This window comes from Schistocerca americana, chromosome X, assembly GCF_021461395.2.
Source record: "Schistocerca americana isolate TAMUIC-IGC-003095 chromosome X, iqSchAmer2.1, whole genome shotgun sequence".
Lineage (NCBI taxonomy): Eukaryota > Metazoa > Arthropoda > Insecta > Orthoptera > Acrididae > Schistocerca > Schistocerca americana.
This window is the reverse complement of record NC_060130.1, coordinates 569981325-569994022: the sequence shown is the minus strand read 5'-3', so window position 1 is coordinate 569994022 and position 12698 is coordinate 569981325. Positions and strand designations below refer to the sequence as shown.

Below are 12698 nucleotides of genomic sequence, written 5' to 3'. Positions count from 1 at the left end.
ATGACAGGTGATTTTTAATATTCTTGCATTAAATATCACGTTGGACGACCGTAGATCTTAAATGTGCTTTTTTTTGTAATAATTATCTGTGTATGTTTGTGGGCAGATAACTGTGATAGGCTTTCAAATTGAGTTATGTCAACGCACTCAAGGGTAGGCACGAGGCTGCCCTTGCTAAACAGAAAGTCCAGAAAATTAGTTAACGCGAAGATTGGTTCAAATGGCTCTGAGCACTATGGGGCTCAACTGCTGTGGTCATCAGTCCCCTAGAACTTAGAACTAATTAAACTTAACTAACCTAAGGACATCACACACATCCATGCCCGAGGCAGGATTCGAACCTGCGACCGTAGCAGCAGCGCGGCTCCGGACTGGAGCGCCTAGAACCGCACGACCACCGCGGCCGGCTGCGAAGATTGGTCTGTCATAACTTTGTTTTTTGTGCCTGGTCATTTTGCTGTTAGATGTGTAACTGCCGAGACATAGAAGGAAGAGTTTTGCAGCAAGAGATACTGACAAGGGCAACAAACGACAAGAGTTTAATTTATTAGAGTACGCAGTCTCCAAGCAAAATTGTGTGAAAATAAAATCGGCACAACATAGGATAGGTTTACGGTCACAAAAACATATGGTACGTTCCGTGAAGTCAATTTTCTGCTTGATCATGCAACTGTTACGTGATTAATGCCGCAGTGCTAACATTGGTTCCCGCTAGAGTCCTGCATGACCGAGTAAGTGAGCACACAATACAAGATGTGGCGAGCACACCCTAACTGGATAGGCTGCCCGCACTAGTTCTTGTGACCGAGCATAGAAGCCGTGACCGAATATGTAGCATTTAACTTCAAACACATTAAACGTGTCATTATCCGTGTAAGATTGCAGCCAGTACGGGCTTCTCATTTGTGGTGTGTCTCTCTTTGTAATTATGCAGCGCGAGAAAGCCAGTGCAGTAAGACGTTGAAACCAATGTTTACACATTGAAGAAACGGGAAGGTCTAAAAAAACCAAGTATGGAGTACATTTCTGTTGGTTGTAGGCGAAAACAGTAGATCTACTTGGTACGTATCGTGCATAAACTGCTCCACATTATTGTGTTTCCAGTCGGGAACCTCTCATTTAAAGAAACACAGTTGCAAGAAACCTTACAAAGATACAGCTTCTTCAGGGATAACGGCAGTAATAAAAAATAGTATTAGAGCAAAGTGTGTTGCAATGTGTGCTTAAGATACGAGACCTTTTAATGCTGTTTCCGGTGAAGGTTTCACAGATCTAGGCCAAGAATTAATACATCTAGGTGCGCATTATGGAGAAGTTAACGTGGCAGATGTCATGCCACATCCCTCGACTATAAGCAGACGTGTCAAAGAACAAGTTGATGCAATAGGAAACAGCATAATGCCTTCTGTTATTGCGGGAGTTATTAATAAAACATGTGCCGCGACAGTTGATATGTGGACTGATTCGCATAATCAGGTGCACTATTTGATGCTTACAACACATTACATTAACGCAGATTGTTCTCTTGAGAACGATGTTTTATTTACAACAAAATTTCCGGACTTTAAGAAGACGGGAGTAAATATTATGAAAGAAATTGAAGAGAGGATGGCTGATTGGGGCATTTCGCCGGACATGTTGCACAGTTTTGTTTTTGTCTCCGATTAGGGTGCCAATATAATACAGGCTTTGGAAAATCACGAAAGGATTCCTTGTGCTGCTCATTGTATAAACACAGCACTTAGCCATACTTTCGATTAAGATAACTTCTTGTTAAATCATGCCCCGAACATCGCGTCAACAATAAATACTGCAAAATGCATTGTAAAGTACAATAAGAAAAATGGTCTCTGTTCGTCTTTGAAATCATTGTTGAAACAAGAAGTCTGCACACGCTGGAACAGCTTGTACACTATGTTGGAATCCTTACACACTCAGTATAACGAAGTTGCTGCTTTGCTGACGGAAAAGGACTCCGCTTACAGATTGCAAGGATATGATAATGAGCTTGCAGGAAAAATTGCGCCTTTTCTGAGACCATTTAAAGTGGCCACAAATGAATTAGAAGGCGAAAAAGAACCGACAATTGAGTTAGTTCTTCTTTGGTTTCCCAAACTGCAACAAATGTCAATGACACTGACAGTCAGGTGGGTAATTACTGCAGTTAAAAGCACTTTTCATTATGATACGCGATGGATTTATAATTAACTAGCGTAACTGATGTGTACTAACAGATACGTATTTTTTAACAGGAGGTACAAAGGACTAAAAATCGAGCCTTGATTTTCATTTGTGAGAAAAAATGGCTCAAATGGCTCTGAGCACTATGGGACTCAACTGCTGTGGTCATAAGTCCCCTAGAACTTAGAACTACTTAAACCTAACTAACCTAAGGACATCACACACATCCATGCCCGAGGCAGGATTCGAACCTGCGACCGTAGCAGTCGCGCGGTTCCGGACTGCGCGCACCTAGTGAAAGATGCTTTAGTAAAGCCGGAATGTTACTAACAAATCGCCGCAGCCAATTAAATCCGAAACGCGTTAGTGATTTACTGCTGATCAACAATAACTATAATTTTGTTTGTGTTGCAAGCAAGTGAAAAGTATGACAAGTTACGTCTGTAAATGTTTAATGTTCTTTGTATGCTTTCTTTATGAAGATGGTTGTCTTCTAGATTACAGGGACAGCTCTTATTTAATGTTTCCTATTAATGAAAGGAAAAACATATCTCCTGTTTGGAAATGAGACTCGTCTTCTATCTGCGATTGTATTGAAATACCATTTTACTTTCAAAGTGCTTTATGAATTTAGGTGTGTCACTTACCCGTTCTTGGAAACGTTACTTTTGTATTAAAAGAAAGAGAGACAGAGATAAATGCATTGTGTGTGTGTGTGTGTGTGTGTGTGTGTGTGTGTGTGTGTGCGTGCGTGCGTGCGTGTATGTGTGTGTGTGTGTGTGTGAGAGAGAGAGAGAGAGAGAGAGAGAGAGAGGCTTTGGATTTGTACAGTACAGTGCACTGAGCGAGGGCGAGGAGAGGTGAGACGTCAGCAGTGACCGGTCATGCTCGGTTATCGGCGTGTCCGGAATCCGGACAACAGACATGGGGCGAGTACGTGACCGAGACGAGTCGTGTGGGGTCGGACACGAGCGGCTTGGTACCCCCGTCAACAGGCGAGCCGTGACCGGTCGAACATTGAGCTTTGCAGTAATCTGGTTCCCGTCAGATCACCGAAGGTAAACGCTGTTGAACTTGGCAAGCACTTGGATAGGTGACCGTCCGGTCTGCCGAGCACCGTTGGCTGGCCAAATGCACACAGCCCTTGTGAGACCAATTGAGGAGCTACTTGATTGGGAAGTAGCGGCTCCGGTCACGAAAACTTACTATGGCTGGGAGAGCGGTGTGCTGACCATATGCCCCTCCATATCCGTTTCCATTGCCGTCAGTGGGCTGAGGAGGACGCGTCGGTCGTTCGGTGCCGTGCCTTCAAAGGCCTGTCCGGACGGAGTTTAGTTTTAGTCGATATGGGGTCAGCTATGTATGGCGATGAACAAGTCTGACGATGCATATTTCATATTTACTTAATATGGCATTGCATGTTAGGTGGGGTTATCGAATTATTAATCATTTGTTGCTTGAGATGGGTAGACTCATACTAATATTTCTGTAGAGCTGCATGCTTGGAAAGCAGGGGTGTTAATATTCCTTTTTTATTTCGGAGGCCAGGGAGGGGTTCAATTCTGTTCTAGTGCAAGATAGTCATTCAGGTCTGTATCTCAAAATATTAGCAGCTGAACTGTCATGTTCCAAACTTTAGAAGTGGAACACAAGTTGCATCTACTGAAAGTCTCATACAAGTGAATGGAAATGAAAGCATTGTTGCAGAAAAATTGCGAGGGTTATTGATGTTGATCTAAACCGCTCCGTAAATCACGAGTATTTAGCACCTACAAATTGCATGTTATGTGACAGCCAAATTCAAATGCATTCTTTCTCAGCGTAGTTACCCATATATTGCTTAATATTTCAAATGGGTGAGCATCGCTTAAGATACTTCTCTCAGTAAACGCAGAAATGTAATTTTTTACAGCTGGACTCGGAAATGGAGGAACGCTACCACAATCGTACCTTTCTTCTGAACTGACTACATCAGACTGTGAACATAAGTGAAACTGTATTTCTGACAAATCTTCACCACTTTCTCCAAGCTCTTCATTGTATGAGTCCAGTTTTGCAACTTTACTATGAAAAAAAATAATTTAATTGACACTTGCGAGGGTCTTCTTCGAGTTTTTAGCTCTGTAATAGTTCCTTAAAGGAGGAAATAAAAATGTGAAATTTTCACTGTTGAAATGTTGTCGCATTACAGAACTAAATTATCATAAATATTATCCGTTAAAGTAAAAGAATGAAAGTGGTCTCCATAAGGTGGTTTTGTAGAATGTGTCTCCTCTAAAGTGTAATCTTAAAACGGAGAAAGTAGCCTGCATAGAATGAAATGTTTAAAATTTCCACGCACTGTCTTTGGTAAACTCCAGAAGATTTAATAAAAAACACTCCACCGCAATATTTTTTCATTAGAATAAGATAACTATTAACTTAGAATATATTAGTATGGCAGTCAGTAAATCAGTTTTTCAGTGACTAATTAGCACTGTCGGTAAATCAAAGAATGTTGTTGGGGTAAGGGGAGTCATGTTTCTATAACTTACACTTCCAGCTTGAAGTTTTTGGGGTTTGAATGACAAAGTGTGATTCCTGTAGCACTGTTCACACGTAATTCTTTTTTTTTCATTTAAAATCGAAAACCTTTCCTATCTGAGTGAAAGCAGCGGACCTGTGACTCACAATTCCCTTTTCTTTCCCACTCATGTAGCGGCGATCCAGGCAATGAACTCACATCATACGTAAATGCTTGCGTCAAGTAACCTCTCAGTTCCTTACTTCGTACTCTACAGGCCAAGGCTACTACATTCGTGTGACATGACACTAATCTTGTTAATTTCTTGCGTCATTTCCATTATAGCAAGTGGTCAAATCGTGACTTGAACTGCAAATGTTGTCAGCTCTGCCTTCTAACATTCCACTGAACAAGCTATACTGCTATTGGCTTACGGCAGATAAACAGGTCCGCCGTAGTGAATTTACGGGTATTCATCTTATTCTATGGTTTTCAGTTTCCTTCACGTTGTCAATTTTTACTATTTTCTGGATTAATATAATTTGAAAATACTCTAAAAACTGTGTTTTAAGGCGTAATTTGTCAGTGTGGCATATCAACGAAAGGATCGGCAGGCTTTTGGAACTGTTGACGAAATATAAATTAATATGAATGGGACAGCTTCTTCGTGCCCCTCCTCTTTCCCCATACAGCAGGCAATGTGGCCATGATAATTACATACCTGTACTTAAATAGGTAATGCAACACTTTCTGTTCGTTTACCTGCATTATTCTATGCATAATAGCACATATAAAGTAACTCTTCCGTTCTTAAAGTGTTTTTTCCCTAACGGGTCTGTCTTCTGGAGCATTACCCTCATTTTAATGTATTTAAAGGCCACTAGAAACAGACTATTTCTAGATTATATAAGTAGTAACCCGCTAATCTTAATATTGAATGAACGATACAAAAGTTACATTTATTGTCATGTGAGGTTAACGTGACTAAATTAGTACAATTATTTAACAACACGTCATTGTTCCAAAACGTAATCTAAAAGAAACTTACCGTGAAATATCACCTCAGTTGACTTGGTCAAACAACACAATGTCAGTCACGCTAAGTGTTGCAAACACCTTCTTGTTATCGGTGTGACGAAACATTTTAAAAGTTCCACAGTCTCTATTCATCCTTTAACCCTTAAGTAAAGAAACACACGCTCGGTGACTTGTCAGCAATCCTAAGCCACAGCCACAGGGTGTTATTACGCAATTGGAAATACTCTAAGAGTTTTCATATAAGAAATTCAGAGGCATTACATTTCGGCATGTCTTCGTACGTTTAGAACTTCACAAGTTGGCGAACTTTTACTCTGAGATGTGAACCGGATGATAGCTAAGCACGGATTCAAAAGTTCACAACAAATATTTACACGTTATTACACATAGATATTTGCGAGATAGTGGCTGGGTGCAGACTGGCTGTTTCCTGCGTAAGGATAATTAGCGAAATCGGTAATTACATTTTACTTCTTAATGGTGCAATGGTTAAAGCTAGTAGCAGCGTCATCCTTCTGACTCACATAACAACTTTGTTTAATTATATGTTAGACAAATAAAATAAAGTAAAAATCAGTCAGGGATGAGATATCAGCCCGTTCCGACTGGGCGACTGCTACATACTAGGCAGTATGAGGAGCAATCTATGACCAGGGATATTTAACGTAACGTATTACTAACGTTATACGGGACCCTTAACGAATTAGACCGTTCTGTTACGCGTTCCTCTTGAATAGTACCATTATTGTCCTGCGATACCGGAATAACATTATTATCGGTTAAAACGTTATACGGTGTACCGTTACCGCAGTAAAGAAATCAGTTACGATACCTAAGGTGACAGTATTGGGTAACAAAGAAGGAATAACGGTACTGGTCTAACGTTATTATCGCATGAAACGTTATGCCGTGTAACGTTATTGCAGTAACGAAATGAATTCCGGTACATAACGAAATGCAGTGTGCTTAACACAAAAGAAATAACGTTATTGGCCACAATAACGTTACTGTCCTGCGGTAGAGGGAGAACGGTACTGTACCCATAACTAATAATCAGGGATTCATAACTTAACAAAACGTAGTAGTAACGTTATTCGGAACCCATAACAAATTAATCCGTATGGTTATGTGTTTCACTTGAACTGAACACTGTTGAAAAAACTAAATAACACCAAATTCAGGAAATTTCTAGAGAAGCATTATCAGAGGAAATTTATTGATCAATATGGTTTAAAAAACAAGTGTACAAGAGCAGTGAACATTTGTTCTCGTACTTACGTTATTATGGGAGTGACTAGTGGTAAAATTTTTCTAATGTTTGTTCATATTTAGATAACTAGTATTTTAATGAACTTGAAATTATTTGAACAAAACGTTAAGAACAATTTTTACAGTAGATTTGGAAAATTTAACGAAAATTAGTTTTTGAGCTGTTTTCTAGGAAATAGAAATTGAAAAATGTTATTTAAATAAAAGATAGTAGTTGATTAAGTTGATTTACAAAATAAACCTGCCATGCAAGACATATCAATATGGGACGAACATCGAAAATTTTTTGAACTTTTTCTGTTTCCTGGAGAATTAACTTTGCAATATAAAGTGGATCATATCAGTCACCTATGTAATTATTCTCTTTAAATTGTAACACTTTTAAGAAAAAAATGTGGAGCCTGTGCCTGTGGCAAAGGCGGGAAGCAGGCTGCCCCCCCCTGGTCAAGAGGGAAAATTAGTTTGTTTTAAGTGTAATTTTGGCAAACCGTCACCTACTATGTATGTAATAGAAACAAGAAGACTCCCGCTGTACAATGCATTAGAGTTGTATTTGCTACGAGAATTGCAAATGATCCACCACCAGGTACCGTAGGAAGGTTTATGTCAGACAAAATTTTAAAAAGTAGAGATTAAAAAGGACTGACCAACATTTCCTGAAGATGATGTAATATTCTCTATGGAGAAGGTAGCAAGCTGATATCTAGTTCTAAAGTTGTTAATATATTTACATACATATGAAAAGTATAAACCTTTTGAAACTGCAGTGCTAAGTAGCCTGTAACACACTGTGGTGTTGAAAGGACTTTTTCATTGATAAAAAATATTTTTGTTGACTTATTTTTTAGTTGAACGTCCCACATTTTTGCTGCTAAGGCTAATGAAGACGGTGGGGTGAACAAATGATGATATGATGATAAAGAATTGATGAAATAAAGGCAGCGGAAACAGGAGAATCCCGCGAAAACATGCCGCGAACCTGTTTTGTTCACTACAAATGCCATTTGGATCGGCCGGGTTTTGAATTTTTTTCGGATAATTCGAAGTATTTACTCCTAGAAAATTTATGGAAATACGGAGCAATTCATTGCAATTACAATGGAAAATGAGTTATGTAGATATATAATGATGAATAATGTGTTGATTAATGTACTGCAGATTCTGATTTATAATAAATGAATTTCATGAATATTTAATAGGCGTTTTTTGTTTTTAAATACAAAGATCCTGATTTTGAAGAGAATGTATGTTTCTGCATTCTCCTGTTTTTCATTGCACATAATTTCCCTCCCTAGGGCCCTAGTAATAACGAGTTGCAATGCGAGGGTCTGATGAAGAACAATATTAGTAGCAATCAACGTCTTCGCCAGCACACGCCTGACCGTGTAGGTTTCAGGCGACCGGGTTCCGTCAGGTCCCAACTCGGGACAGTTTCCGGCGTGTCGTTACTTCCTTGCCTAGCGGATTAGTGTTGCCCCACTCAACTCACAGTCCTTAGCGTCCGGGCGTCCTCTGTCAGATGTCAGTCGCTAGCTGGAGAGTAACATCGATGTGTGGGGTCAGAAACATTTTTCGTATCCGGCATTCGGTCATTCTTTATCTATTTGCTTACTTTTTCATTTGTGTTATCGATATGGCTAATGCACGTGCAAAATCATCGTCAGCAAGGAGGAAGAGATCTCATCCTGTACATGAAATGTACAATTATGACGAAGGTTTCGGCGAATCAAAGTGTTTGATTTCTGACTGTACCTGCCGAGTACCGGTGAATAAAACTTATTTCTACACCCATTACTCCATTATAATGCTGGCCTGATTTGTACATTAATTGAGATACAGCATCTGATCGAGCCGGCCCCAAACGTAATGCCTGATCGTAAAACTAATTTAATGTTCCCATTTAGGTATGCCAAAATTTGTTGTTATACTGTTTTTAATTACTGTAAACACAGTATAGAGACTGTCACGGCTGTTACTCTGTAGGGTCCAAACATAATGGAGAGCGTTTTCGAATTAAAAAGAGCAGATTTTAGAAGCTTAACACTTGTGCTCCTGTTGCATTATTAGAAGGAATACCACGTGGGTAGTTCTACGCATCTACGCAATACTTTTTAAGGATGTTACCGACAGTCTATTGCCACTTAACCTCATCAGAATGGCACTTACATTACTTGATTTTATTCATAGGTTCGTAATAAAGGAATCTGAAACCTTTACGAAGTTTGACGGAAACCTTAGTTTCAAAGAGAATGTCAGCTTACTCTGGGTACCTTGAATATGAAGCTGACATATTTATTTCGAACTGTTCATTTAACACACCTATAATTCGCCAGCTGGCGAGCTTTTTCGTCCAAGGTACAGTACAAACAAGCATATACTCCAATTTCACCTCCTTACCTGTAACTTCATTTTGAATATTTCTTACACGTGGGTGGGTGACCCGCTCCCACACCCATCGCGATCTTGCCATAATGTCATCAACTGACGCTTAGTTAGGATTATATCTATCATATATAAACAAAACTAAATGATCCCAAATTACTGATCGAAAATCCCGCTTTTACAGTCTTCTTTCGCCCTGTATTGCATGCTTTGAACCACTTTTTGACGTATCCGAACGAAGCGGATTTGTTAACTGTGAACATGTGTGGCAAGAATATGGCTAAGTAAGTGAAATATATTTTTTTACTGGATTTAAAAGCGTACCACTTCCAATCAGTGAAATTTTTTGCCAAAAAAATGGTATGTCATTGATGTTTAATTCGAACCTTGCTTTCCTGGGGAAGACACAGTAGAAATCTCACGAAACACATCCGAAGATGCAACAAAGACACTTTTCAAAGGCTGCAAGAAAAATTGGAAAACCAGCCTCCAAACAAGAAGTGCGCAAGGAAAGGGTCCTGAAAGGCGTCAAGATGTCTGGCTCACAGCTGGAAACGCAGGGTCTGCGTTTGGTGACGGAACAAGGACACGCGTGCATCCTTCTGGACAATGACGCCTTCCAAAAAAATCATATTACCAATGATTGAAGCAATGCCAGATAGGTAAGCAGATCTTTACATTTTTCCTACAGAAGTTGAAATGCTATCACCTACAGACAGTGCATCCCATAACCGATTTCCGTGCATGATTGAATACCGTCTGCTTTTCAATATTTAGTGGCCTATAGTTTATTTGTGTTACAGCCGGCGTGACACACGGTTGCAATTATCCCTACATTCATTTGTTATTGCAAAAAGAAACCATTAAGATTGGAATAACTTTATACCGTCGACCGTATAAAAGGTTGATTAAATGTAGATAAAATATTGATGATTGTAATGTTAGCCTACATTGCGGATGTTTGTAAAACACTGGTCGACGTAATTTACTCCGCAAACAATTAAAACAATTTGGAACGATTTTATACCGTCGGTCTTCAGTGAGAGTAATTTCTGCTTGTTATATGTGTAGCGTCGCAACAGTAGACAATACATTCCATAGACCAAACGTGGCTAACGGTGAATGTCAGCGCACGAAGGATTGGCATGTGAAGGGTCTGGAGCGAGGAGGCGGCGGCGTGGTGGCCAGAGTTCATGGCGTAATACGATGGTTATTCGGAAAGTAAGGAACGATCGGTCGTGAAATGGAAACCACAGTGAAAATCCGATGAAGTCTTGCACAGGTCTGTCGGGCAGTGTTTCTAGTATGCCGGTCGATCGCGTTACGTCCTTCGTTTTAGTTCTGAGCACACAGGGAGCACATAAATATACCTAGAACAATAGTGTCTCCAGCTAAGTACGAAGGCCTGATGAGAACTTTCGCCTGAAGCTATGCAGCCAACATTATGTAACTGTTGTGCGATTTCTTCTTCAAGACAATTCTCAGCCGCATTCTGTAGGGGCAGTGAAGATGCTCCTGCACCGTTTTCAATTGGAAATGTTTGATTACCCACAAAACAGCCCGTAATTCTCTCTCTCTGAATTTCATCTCTACTCACATGAACCGCTGGCTATGAAGACAACATTTCGGCACAGACAACGAGCTGTAGGCCAGCGGAGAGAATTGGCCGTAAGCACTGGCGGCTGCCTTCTATAACGAGGGTACTGGAAAGTTGGTACCACGCTACGACAAACTTCTAAGTGGGATCGGCGACTATGGAGATAAGTAGCAGAAAGTTGTAGCTAACTCTTGCAAATAAAACAGTTTTAATTTTCACTGTGGTTTCTATTTCGCGACCTACCGTTCCTTACTTTCCGAATAGCCCTCGTATAATATCATTGCGCCTTCACCATGCACGGCTGTCAATCGTTGCCTGTCGCCATAGTGCCATGCATGGAAAGTCTCCTTCTTGGGGGTTGCTCGTGCCTGCTCATTAGGAGCGACCGCGGGATTGGCGGGGAGCTTGCATTTGCAGGACTGGTTATCGTGAGGTGGTCCTAGGTAAGGTGAGGTACATTCACACGGAAGGGCGTGCCATCTGGGGGAGTCTTAGCATTGTATTAATGTTTTTGTATAAATGATTGTACATAGTATCAGTAAATAATTCTTTTGTTGCAAATAAATTGTACAAACTGACGTAAAATATGAATCACTCTAGCCACCACGTCACAATGTTAGTTAAAAATAGTAAAGGCCAACGATTCCCGTGGTTGAAAATATATAGTACACTCACATGTCATTGCAGAAAAAGTATGAAATGTAAAAATGTTTAATACCTGGTTAAGTATTCGTCCTAGACGGAAAAGTAAAGAATAAAAGTTATGTATTCTTTTATGATGAACATTGTACAACTTTTGTTTCTAAATTCTTTATTTACAGTATATATTCTAAATATCACAACAGAAGGTTCAGAAAACTGTCTAAAAATATTGCTTCTTATAAAATAATTTGATTTATTGTTTCGATAATTTTTATTTTACCTAGTCTACGTCAAAGTTATTTTAAATAGATCTGTTGTACGCATTTTTTTAATATCACAGATCTCTGAAATCGTCTGTACTGTAGATAACATCGATTTTGTTGTTTTCGTAGGCTCTGCAAAGGAAATTGCGCAAAGTTTAGTGTTTCTTTAACAGTCTAGAGTTATTATTTTTGCTTTCTGTGGTAATAGTTTTTGAAAAAAGAGAATAATGATATTCTGTGACGTTCCAGGGTAGTCGTGAATTCGGCAACCATTCCTCCACTGATTCCGGAGCTTGCTGCCGCAGTAAGAGCAAAACTAATCCAGGAACTGAAGTGCAGACTGGTCTCTTTAAAAGTCGACGCAACATGAAAAAACTATCCATATTTTCTAGGAGTAAACGTTCACTACGTCAAGGACGGGAAGATTGTAGTTAGGAGGCTGGGGATCGACGAACTATTCGATAAACACTTGGGGGCCAACCTCAAGATGGAAATTCTTCTATTGCTGGATTGCTTCGAAGTTCTTCTCGAAAACGCAATGAGTTTCACAACACACAACGGGGCTAATATACTGACGGCCATTCAACTTTTGTGTGAAGACATTCCTACGTTGGAAGCCTGGGATGAAGATTGTTCATTGCCTGAGCTAGTACGCTTTGTGAAAATTATGCAGACACCCCCAAAAACATACGTTTTTCATATTAGGTGCATTGTGCTGACACCTACTGCCAGGTACTCCATATCAGCGACCTCAGTAGTCATTAGACATAGTGACAGAGCAGAATGGGGAGCTCCACGGAACTCACGGACTTCGAACGTGGCC

The 12698-nt window shown here is 39.9% G+C and overlaps 1 pseudogene; it reads left to right on the top strand.

The window, feature by feature from the left end:
- Positions 1-9810: 9810 nt before the first annotated feature.
- On the top strand, positions 9811-12245 carry LOC124556180 (annotated as a pseudogene).
- The last annotated feature ends 453 nt before the right edge of the window (positions 12246-12698 follow it).